This window comes from Euprymna scolopes, chromosome 40, assembly GCF_053919585.1.
Source record: "Euprymna scolopes isolate OS-2025 chromosome 40, ASM5391958v1, whole genome shotgun sequence".
In the NCBI taxonomy this organism is placed as follows: domain Eukaryota; kingdom Metazoa; phylum Mollusca; class Cephalopoda; order Sepiida; family Sepiolidae; genus Euprymna; species Euprymna scolopes.
This window is the reverse complement of record NC_136521.1, coordinates 50,091,822-50,103,930: the sequence shown is the minus strand read 5'-3', so window position 1 is coordinate 50,103,930 and position 12,109 is coordinate 50,091,822. Positions and strand designations below refer to the sequence as shown.

The 12,109-nt window shown below is 29.3% G+C and overlaps 1 protein-coding gene across 3 annotated transcripts in view; it reads right to left on the bottom strand.

Moving 5' to 3' along the window:
• Nucleotides 1-9,940, bottom strand: part of LOC145265554 (uncharacterized) — a 335,341-nt gene extending 325,401 nt beyond the window's left edge. For 2 of the 3 annotated variants that reach the window (XM_080121522.1, XM_080121523.1), the window contains exon 1: nucleotides 9,318-9,935. The gene's annotated coding sequence lies outside the window, so the exon portion shown is untranslated. Of the gene's footprint in view, nucleotides 1-9,317 lie in introns of all 3 variants that reach the window. The other variant, XM_080121521.1, reaches the window with a different exon arrangement.
• Between the last annotated feature and the right edge of the window lie 2,169 nt (nucleotides 9,941-12,109).

Below are 12,109 nucleotides of genomic sequence, written 5' to 3'. Positions count from 1 at the left end.
TATACATACACACATATATATACACATACACACATATATATACACATACACACATATATATACATACACACATATATATACATACACATATATATATATATATACATACATATATATATACATACATATATATATACATACACATATATATATATACATACACATATATATATATACATACACATACATATATATACATACACATACATATATATACATACACATACATATATATACATACACATACATATATACATACACATACATATATACATACACATATATACATACACATATATACATACACATACATATATAAACATACACATACATATATATATAAACATACACATACATATATATATACATACACATACATATGTATATATAAACATACACATAATATATATATATAAACATACACATACATACATATATAAACATACACATACATATATATAAACATACAAATACATATATATATACATATATATATATACATACACATACATATATATAAACATACACATACATATATATACATATATATATACATACACATATATATAAACATACACATACATATATATACATATATATATACATACACATATATATAAACATACACATACATATATATACATATATATATATACATACACATATATATAGATACACATATACACATATAGTTACACACATATATACACATATACACATACAAATATACACACATATATATGTATAAATATATATTGTATCAATCGTGTATTACAGATTAGTAAAAATATTTCACTAAATATACGTGACAATAAAATGAAAATTATATCATCAAACGTCTATTTTAAGGTTAGTAATTTCCAAAACTTTTATTCAAATTCAGTCGATATTCACGAAGTTATGACATTTTATTCTTTATTGAGGAATTTCCATTGTCCATCGCTTTATTGCAGGTCTCTTAAAATGTTGTCTTAGGGCAAAAATACAATGTCTTATCTTGCGAACTTTACTTTTTATTATATTTTTCTGTCAAAGAATAATAAAGAAACACATATCCTAGGTATAAGCCTCATATAAATTATTTATCAACATATCCAACATTTTTTTTAATAACGAAAAAGAACTTTTTGTCCCCCCGAGGAAGTCAATTCTTTGATCTTAAAAGGAGTTATGGCTCTAGCAACATCAACTATGTTCCTTCACAAGGCATCCTTTGAAGTAAATTGCTCTCCTCCCTCATAAACTCCCTTTTAAATATTGACCAGATATATTCAATGGGGTTCTGGAGAGGGTTTCCCCAACGATTTCTATAGATTAAAGAAGGCTGCAGTCGCCCCAAGCAGAATGGGATGGTACATCGTCATGTGTAAAAATCACCTGAAAGCGACGTGACAATGGTAGGTCATCTAGCCATGTCGACAAATGATTACCCTAAAAGGCCGTGTACGCATTGCTGGTAAGCTTTACACACTCTGGCGCTCGAAATGATCCTTAAATAGGACCTGTTGGAAATCCATTTTCATGTAATTCTGTGTCCAAGCCATTCGTTTTTCCATATGTTGTTTGCTCAATGGAGGCATTTAAAGAGGTTTGGTGCTCCTTGCAATCTCATTGAACATTGGATCGGGCATGCCTGGATTATGGAGCGATTCCAGCTTTTGCAAAAACGAAAGCACTGGTGCTGTTTGTGTTTCGTTTGACTTTCCTACGAATTTTCCGAATATCACGATCTAAAAGGTTTCTTCTGATGCCTTTATTTTTCTGGGTTTGTTGTTCGGGTTGTCCAAGAATGAAACCAAGTTATTTTGATCTCATTCCAGTTCCATGGAAAAATATTTGAACGACATTACTTTTGAGAATCCAGCAACTATCCTTTGCTTTTCGATAATCTTTATTCGCCTGATATTTTGGCATTGTAAGAGCTGCAATAAAGCGATGGACAGTAAAAATAAAATGGCATAACTTCGTGAATATAGCACAGTTTTTAAATAAAATTTTGGGAAATAACTAAACTAAAAGCAACCCTTTTATGATACAATTTCCACTCTTTTGGTAACGTATATTTAGGAACATATTGATGTTTTACAAATCTACAATAAAGCGATTGACACAGTTTATACACACACATATGTATATATACATATACATATTGACATAAATATACACATACGCACATGTATATAGGTCCTGGATATGACCTAAAACTATATCCAGTGGGGAGGCACCAGCTTCCGGGCTTTGGAGAGTGTGTGGAGCAACCCTTTAATTGCTATTGCTCCCAGGTCCACTCTGACCCGGAGTGTTAGTACCTGTTAGTATCCCAACTATGGATTAAATAGAAAATGACTTGAAACCAAAAATATATTCTAATAAAATATTTTTCTTCAACATCTTTGAATTCGGAGTTTAATAACCTGAAAAGGGTTGATATGCCGTAAAAAAACAACGAACCAACATGTATATATACATATATACATACATATCTACACACATATATACAAATATATACACACATATATACACATATATATACATATATACAGACAAGTATACACGCATACACATATATACGTATATACCAACACCTACACATACATAATTACATACATATACAAGCATATATATATATATATATATATATATATATATATGCATATACACATATAAATAAAAACACACATATATATATATATGATTATATATATACATGCACATAAATATACCTATACACATATACATAAAGAAGCATGTATATACAAAGTTCTATGCACATATACACATATACACACAAATAAATATATACACAAAAATACACATGTACATACATATATACATATACACATATTAATATATATAAAAGTAAATCTATCTATCTATATATCTATAAAAGTGAACGTGTCTGTCTGTCTGTCTGTCTGTGTGTCTGTCTGTCTGTGTACATTTCCCTACGCAATAACTCTGTCAATTTTTAGTCTATAGACTCGAAATTTGAAATACCGGGTACTGAGATTTGGGAAAATCGATGTGACGGGTGTCAGCCAGAAATTTGGCTGTTAAGGGGTCAAATTTCAACGATTTGACCTTTAAGAACTCTACCAAACTCCTCTGACAATTTTGGGTCTAGACACTTGAAATTTTAGATATAGGTTCCTTGAACCTGGATCTAACTTAATAAAGTGATTTCAGCCCGAAACTATAAATTTTCAGGGGTCATAAAAGGGGTCAAAGTTTTAAAAAATTAACCATTTTTTTGTTTTTTTGCTTTTTTTGCACAGCATACACCTCCAAACACCCGAGCAACGACGGGCACCCCTGCTAGTAGATATATAAACATATACAGATAAACATATTTATATATACACACATATATACATACATATATACAAATATGCATATACATATATATACGTAATTATTTATATATATGCATATATATAGACACATATACATATACGCATATATATATACATATACACACATAAATATATGCATAAATATATATATGTATAAAAAGATATATGGATACATATATATGCATATACATAGACACATAGATGCATATATAGTCATATATATACACATAAATCCATATATATACACAAATATATACATATATGCACACATATATACATATATACACACATATATACACATACATAAACAGATACACATATATATATACATACATACACATATATATACATAAATATACATATATAGACATATATATACATAGGTATATAAATATATATATACATGTATATATATACATATATATACCTATATAAAGATATATATGCATATATATATTCATATACACACATACATATATATTCATAAACACACATATATACATATATATGATATATGCATATACATAGATATGTACACATATATACATATAAATATACATACATATACATAAATATAGGCATATATACACACATATATATACATATACATAAATATAGGCATATATACACACATATATATACATATACATAAATATAGGCATATATACACACATATATACATTTATACATATGTATATACACATATACATATGTATATGAATATATTCATATATATACATACATATATGAATACATTTATATCTACGTTTTATACATATATATCTACAAATTTTACCCACCTATATATACATATATATATATATACACACACACAAATATATGTACATATATACACATATATATACATATATACATATATATATATATAAACATATGTACACAATTACATACGATATATACGTATATATAGAGATATATATATATTATATATATACACATATATGTACTTATATATACATATTAATACATATAGATATACAAATACTTATATATACATATATATGCGCATACATACGTGCACATATATGCATATACGTATATATATATAGGTATACATATATTTATATACATATATGCACATATACATATATACACATATGGACATATACACATACACACACATATATAACTACTTAAGTTACTCACATAAAATTAATATACGAAAGTATAGATTTATGTGTAAACTTTACTTCAAAAGTACTCAATACGCAGGTAGAGCTAGTTAGTAATTTATAAAATATATATGACGATTAAGCTACACTGAATATTCCGCGTTTCATCCACTCTAGGACTCTTCAGGCTTATGCGCATAAGCCTGAAGAGTCCTAGAGTGGATGAAACACGGAATATTCAGTGTAGCTTAATCGCCATATATATTTTATAAATTACTATATATATATATATAAACTGACTATTAATACACTTGACGCTTCACTACTTAAATAAATTTAAATATAGATTTAACTTAAGCATATGAAAGCAGCTATATTTTTATCGAACACTAATCAAAACTGCATTAAGCCGACTGAGTAAACTCAGCCGAAAGTACTTGCTAACAATCAAATAAAAAATCATAATAAATAAAATAAATAAAATAAATAAATAAATTACCAAAAAATAAATAAATAAAATAAATAAATAAAAAAGATGGACGAAGACGACTATAGAATATTCTTGGCCAGATTTAACTGAGAAATAAGAACGACAATTCAAAAAATTCAAGAATTACAAAAAGCTGATTAAGTAATAACACTGTGCCATATAACAATATATATATATATACACGCACACACACACACATATATATAATATAAAACTGAATGTATGTGTGCGTGTGTATGTGTGTGTGTGTCTGGTCACGAATAGGCTCCTATATGGTTGACTATTTTAAACAACTGATTACATATAATGATAAAATATGTATCCAGACACAGGAATGGGTATGTTTGAACTGGCAGAACGGTGTTTCATTAAAATTGTGGGGTCTGCGTTCGCGCCTGCTTCACAAAGTATGGAAACAAAAATTTAATAATTAAAAATAAAACATTTACAAGTGTTTTTGATATAGATGTACATAAGAATATTTTGATAAGTATGTTTCAACTTAAATAGGGATGGTATAATAAAATTGTGCGGTCTGCGTTCACGCCTGGCCTCCATAGAATGGAAATAGGCACAAACTTTAATAAAGACTTTTCATCTGCGTAAGTATACTTTGATAATTATGTTTCAGTTTGAAGAAATATGGTATAATAAAATTATGGGGTGCTCGTTCGCGCCTGACCTCCATAGAATGGAAATATGTCACAAAGTTTAACAAGGTTTTTTAATATAGATCAACAGAATATTGTGATAAGTGTTTCAGTGTGAACAGGTATGGTATAATAAATTATGGGGTTCATCTATTTTATTTTTATTTTTATCATATTTTGCTTTGGTTTTGATACCCCCAAATTCGAAGCTATCTCTTTACAACCCTTCCATTTCATAACCTATCATACCTTCATAAATCAGAGTCCATTTTCTGTAGACTGCTTTTGAACCCAGTCAACGACAGGTACTTTTGCTACTATATATATATATATATATATATATATATATATATATATATATATACATACACATATGCATACATATATATATACATACATTTGTATACATACCTTTATATACACACATATACACACAGCTATATGCATATATATATATATATATATATATATATATATATACATACATATATATATATATATATATATATATATATATATATATATATATATATATACATATATATACATTGTACGGAGGTTTACATGTGCATATATATAAACATTTATCTTATATATACACATGAACGCAGACATATATGTGCACATGTGTATATCAACCTATATATACGCATATATACATGCGTACAGTAATATGTATGTATATATACACATACACATGCGTATCTACACACATATATAAATACACACATATAAAGTTAGAAACATGTGCACACTATTATAAGGTTGTATATATTTAGAGTTTATAAAAGATAAGAACCGATCATTATTGATTTTAGACTATTTTATATCGAAGACCCGGTATATTTACATGGACACAGTTTTTTTTTAACGTTGATATTTTACAAAAACTGGCACATTATACAATAAATAAATAAATAAATAAATTGTATCCACGTTCAAAAATTTAGCATAAAAAATTCCTCAACATCAAATTTTTATTTTTATTTATTGCGGGCAATTATCCTCAGCTTCTATTAGTTGTTTAACGACGTTTCGGCCAACTATTCCTCTGGCCTTCGTCAGGTGGTAACCGCAACTGATAGGAAATCTACCACCTGACGAAAGCCAGAAGAATAGTTGGCTGAAACGTCGTGAAACAACTAATAAAAGCTGAGGATAATAGTCCGCAATAAACAAAAATTAATAAATAATACTGATCTCAATGAATTCCAATAAAAAAATATAACAAATTTTGACTTATATTAACAAATAAATTTAAAAAAGAGTAAGTATACGTATGTTGGGGAAAATTTTAAACGCTTGAATTTATCATTGTCAATTATGGAATATATATCTTAGGTAACAGGATACTACATGATATATTTTATGTGAACTTTAATCATTCAATTACGGTACATATCGGTACCACCTAAACTGTTCAGCACTCTCTTGCCAAGAAAGGGGGGGGGGGGAAAAAAAAGAAAAAGTTAGCATTTGAAAATAATGCAATAATTTTTGCATTATTTCAGTCCTGTGACGGGTAGTCTAGCCACACACACACACACACACGCACGCACACACACACACACACACACACACACACACACACATATATATAACATATATACGTGTATATACAAACATATACATATATATACATACGCATGCACATACACGCATGCATATACATGCATACATATATACACGTACGTGCATTATGTGCATATACACGCATAATATATACACATATATATTTGTGTATATACACACATACATTAATACAGACATATATATATATATGTGCGTGTATATACACGTATGCTATCTACAGACACACACACATATATATACGCCTATGTGCAAACACATTAATATACACACATATAAAAATACACAAATGCACACATATATACACATATATATGCATGTATATACAGATATATACGCACATATACATATATACACACAAGTACATATTTATATACACATACATATACGCACACATATACATACACGTATATATATACATACATATACATACATATATTACACATATACATATACACACATACATACGCATATACATATATACACACATATATACAAACATACACATATATTAATATACAGATATATATATATATATACATATATGCGTATACATACATATATATATATATATATATATATATATATATACAAACATACACATATTAATATAGACATATATATATACATATGTGCGCATACATATACATATCTTTGTATATATACAAACATACACATATAAAAATGTACACATATATACATGTATAGATACACACATTCACATATATAGCACATATATACATATACACACATCAGTACATGTGCGTGCGCAATTTTAAAGGCTTAAATTACTTGAAATTGGAATCCAAATAAAAAAGTGTACGCAATGGTAACAAAAGTGTTCCCGGCTGTTTCTGGACAATGTTTATTTTAAGTTTATTCATATGTGTGTGTGTGTATTTTAGAGAGAGTCGCCGTTTTATCTCTCTCTTTCTCTCTCTCCACACACACACACACATATATATATATATATATATATATATATATATATATATATATATATATATATATATCGATAGAAAATATATGTTCGCGTTCATGCGTACACCCCATTTTTCAGCTGTTGATCTTTCCAAACCAATCCGCACGCCAATGAGGGTGTTCTGGCCAGTCATTTCATACATTTCAAATGTTTGTGGGGTAAGGCAATTCTAAAGTGACCCCCATCGGAAATACAAATATTTCTGATTTGTACAAAAGTTTATTCATATGTCTTATTAAGGAATATTAAGAAACATTCTTTAAATTTCAAAATATTTAGTCTCAATTTTAAATTCGTTAGGAGGGCGCTTAACTCTCTAGTGAATCTTTTTTTTTTTTTTTTTTTTTTTTTTTTTACGAACCCATACTGGAACAGTTACATCAGCTAGTCTTTTTAAATCTGTGTGACTGACAGCTCTCTCTTTCTTTCTGTTTTTTTTTGTATCTTGTTTAAATCTTCACTCTAACAAGGACAGACATTTTTTTTTATTTTTTATATCTAACGACACAAAACAGGAATGTCACTCGGCACGTTCGTTGTTGAAATGATTTATTTAATTTCCTTTCTTTTTTTTGTGGGGGGGGACGTGGGGCGATTATTTATACAGAATACGGATCGTACTGAAATGATAACGTTATTATTTAGAAAACCGTTCTTAACATGCGGAGGGTAATGAGAGCGTTTTTGTTACTACTCCGTACTTTAACTTAACAATTTGATAAACAAAACGTACCATAAAAAATTGAATTTAACTTGGAAATTCTATCAAAAAAAAAAAAAAAAAAGAAAAAAAAAGAAAAAAGCCCGGTCTGTTTTCTACATAAATACCCTTATTTTTTTTTAAGTGGGGACGGGAGGGGGGGATTAATAAATCTGAAAGGGGCAAATACTCACCGAGAAAACAAAACTGAAAACAGGTAAAAAAAAAAAAAAAAAAAAAAAAAAAAAAAACGTACGGAAAGATATTCGGTTTCCTGTTATTCGCGATGGAGAGGGGGGGTTGTTAAAAATCGCAGTTGCAATAAAACATAAACAAACAATATATATATATATATATATATATATATATATATATATATATATATATATATATATAAGCGTCTTTGTTGATGGACTTACCTGTTCAGTAATTATTTTCGTTTTTTAAATGTGTATAATCCGAATAAGTCAATCATCCAGGTATCCGTCGTGTACACGAGCTGTTTTATAAACTGCTGTCGGCGTGTCCTTTTGCACCCATAAAAGATTGGTGTGATCTGCTAGATGCGAGCGTGAGACACGGACGACGATACAGTAGTAAGCTGTTGAGGGCAGAACACCCTCTTTTTAGTCAACTAGCTAGCCATGTATTTATATATAGCTCTGTGTGTGTGTGTGTGTGTGTGTGTGTGTGTGGTGGGGGTCTGCGTTGGCAACCGTGGGCATGCACATATGTGTAAGTACGTAAGTAAAAATATAGGTATAGCGAGAGATAGGTATTTTTTTTTTTTTTTTGTAGAACAAGCTGCTTGGTGTTAGGAAACTGTCTTTTATGACTTTATCGGCATTGATTTAAACTTAACAAGTTGAACGAAGTAGCGATTTCGATCTATCTATCTATCTATCTATCTATATTTTTTTTCACACACAAAAAATATTTAACGAATGTTTTAGCTTTGCCAGGGAGAACACAAACGTATGAACGAGAGAAGAAAACAATCCTTCTGCCGATAAGAAAAAAAAAAAAAAAAAAACAAACATAGAAGGCAAATTATCGCGCACAGCGGAAGACGTGCCGCTCCCGTTATAAACGCTCTAAATTACAAAACGGAGAAATTTAACACATACGCATATAAACACGGTGATTAATATTTACACGGGCCTGGATACACGCACATGTCGTCTATCTACACAGATAGTCTAAACAGTAAACACATACACAGCTAGGGAGGCGAGGCAGGTATATACAAAGGTAAAAATAGGTTAGCGCACGCACAGCTGTGGAATGAATACTAATTGCCGCAACCTACAATATGTTTACCTTTATGGATCGAGCACAATGGAAAGTGAAATCGCTAGCTCTAATTAGCGATAATGCAAAGCCTTTATAAAAACGAATAGAACATTTCTCGGCAGCTGGTATTGTTTATACGTACATTAATATTCTCTTTATGCTGATAGACTAACTGCTCGTATCTCTATAAAAAATGACGATTGCGTTTCGATCTCAAGATAAAGTCTATCTAATCACATTAAAGAACTGTGGTACAGCCAACAGATTAGGTAATAAGTTTGGTATATATCCATTTAGTAGTGCCCAATGCTAAATTAATTATTAATAGAGCTGGTTAGTGGATTGCTCAGATTATACCGTTAAGGCGATGTTTCAGTTTGTGCGACCGCCCCAGAGCCAACATATAAACGTTATATTTAATAAAAGTATTATTATATACTTATGTCAGGGTTTTATGTTTGTGTGGGCATAAATCAATAATCATGCTTTTTTTTTTTTGGTATTAAAAATAAAACGGGAAGACATCGCCCACTCAAACCGGCGGCCCCTATCGTTTTCGTGCAAAGAAACAAAAGTATACTAGGTATGTATTTAAGTAGAAGAGGCTTGTTATGTATACATATATACACGCACACACACACACACACACACACACACATATATATATATATATATATATATATATATATATATATATATATATATATATATATATATATATATATATATATGAATAAATATGTCTTGTGTTCGTGAAAAGCCCTGTGTCGTTGAAACGACGGTATTAGCAGCGAAAGCACTTGTCGAGAAACGCAAGCGTATGAGCCAGTGCGCACGCGCGACTCTAGCTCTCGTTAATTGGCAAGACTTATTAGTAGTACTAGTTGCTTAGCTTTAAAGTAGCAGTACAGTTGGGCACGTTCGAAACATGGTTGCAGTTGTAGTAGCAGCGACAGTAATCACAGTCAAGATTTGCAAAGTTTACAGGCTGCGATTGTGTAGTAGTAGTAGTAGTAGTAGTCGCAAGAGTAGTTGTAGTAGTAGTAGAAAGAATGTTAGTAGTAGTAATAGTAGCTGTGGTACTCCCTTTGTTTCCTTTTCCTTAAGGTGTTCGAGGTCTTAAATAGGACTTTGAAAATGCCATCGTCAGCTACGAAATTGCAGAAGGGGACAAGTCTGAAACCTTATCGTCATATATATGCAAATGTGTGTATGTGTATGTATATGTATGCATACACATATGTATGTATATATATATATGTGTGTATGTATATACATATATATATATGTATATATAGATATCATATGTTAATAATATAGATATCATATGTTAAGCGAAAGAAACATCTGAAAAAAAAACGTGTTATATATATATATACATACATGCACACACACACACACACACACACACACACATATATATATACATACATACATGCATATATATATACATACATGCATATATATATATATATATATATATATATATATATATATATATATATATATATATATATATACTTCCGAATGGATTTATCCAACGATCAGCAGGTATTGAAATCTGTGATTATAAGATTTACAAAATATTACTGGTCGTAATATTCTATGTATTATCCCATCTAAATTGCTCAATATATAGGATAAAGCAAATAAAGCAAATTATAGTGATTCAACGAAATTAAAAAAAAAAACCTTTATTTAAATCAATGATTTTTTATTATTCCAAGTAAGACAAATAATACGTTAGAAATTTGATCTCCTTATCCTATAGGGTTTCGATGCCTACTATCTCTTCAGAGGAGAAAATATTAGCAAATAGATATAACGGTATTCACCCTATTTGCTAAAGTCAGTTAAACATGGAAAATCATAATCAAAAATTGTTTAAATAGAAGTCACATAGCTGGGGAAATTGAAG